Source organism: Peromyscus eremicus, chromosome 5, assembly GCF_949786415.1.
Source record: "Peromyscus eremicus chromosome 5, PerEre_H2_v1, whole genome shotgun sequence".
In the NCBI taxonomy this organism is placed as follows: Eukaryota; Metazoa; Chordata; class Mammalia; order Rodentia; family Cricetidae; genus Peromyscus; species Peromyscus eremicus.
In genome coordinates, this window is record NC_081420.1 from 123441200 (window position 1) to 123442519 (window position 1320).

The following is a 1320-nucleotide window of genomic DNA, read 5'->3' on the forward strand; positions in this document are numbered from 1 at the left end:
AACCAGCATATCTCCAATCCAAGTCTCTGGAAAGAAGGAATGAGATCTCTCTCTCTACTAAGCCACAGCCTATCACCTCTGACTTTTATACCATGCAAATGACATCATACATATTTGGTTAGATGTTTACAGTTATTACAGGTATAATAACTTTTTTAAAAGTTTAGGTGATTTCTAAATGTTTCTAGATAATGAATTACATTAACTATGTACGTCTAAGTAAAATGCTTTTGTAGATTATTTCATTGTATAGTTAGAGAAAACTTATGACTTAAGCCAGGAAGAGAGCTTTATTGGGTCTTTCTGAATGTTTTAAGGAAGGTTACTAGATGAATAAGAAGGAGAAAAGCATGGACTGGAACAAGACCATTCCCCCAAGTCTATCGGTCTTTATGTTCTACTCAGTCCTATTAGGTGTAGAGGCCTTCCTCTGTGTTTCCACCTTCTTAGAGAAATATTCTATAATTAAGTCCTACATTCTTAGGGTGCACAGAGGTAGGTGCTTAAAAGAGTGGGGCTACCAAGTGAGTTACAGGAAAGGCGCAAAGCTACACAGAGAAACCCTGTCTCGAAAAACCAAAAAAAAAAAAAAAAAAAAAAAAAGAGTGGGGCAGAGAATGTCACAAGAGAAAGCAGAAAGTCACACAAAGGTTGACTTTAGAGAGCCGGAGAATTTTAGTTTGATGTCCAAAATGCTCTATCCTCCATTTCCTGTTAGCCACTTGACACACTACCAATCTCTTGAAAATGAGGACAAAAACAGCGTATGCTATCAATTCCTATATATCGTTTAAAGCTTTCGGATTAACATCTTAGAGGCCACATGTGACCCAAGTCTTCTGTATGAATGAAACAGGTCATCAGGAAACTCGGATTCGGCTACATCCATCCCACGAACTTGTGCGACCTTGAAGTAGTTCTCAGAGACTGCCTTTTTCTTCTTTATGGAGTGTAATCCAAAGTGTCGTCTCACGGGGTTTTGTGAGAATACTTAACGTTAAGAGGGCACACCGTGACCAACTTTACGGTGCTTTTATTTCGTTTTGCAATATTGAGACTGGCGCCCTGAGCTCCGAGCACCGCACACGGCCGAGGCAAGCAGGGTCTGGCGCAGCAGCCGCCGCCGCAGCAGCAGCAGCAGCACACTCCAGGAGGTGGGAGAGAGGACGAACCCGTCGGTTTCAGCCCGCCCTATCAACCTGACCGCAAGGCCAAGACTCTCACAGCTTACGGTCTCCAGGGCGCTGGGGTGGGGTGGGGTGGGGCTTCCCCCGGGCGAGCGCGCCGGCGTGGCGTCATCACTGCGCGCCGCCTCGCGTT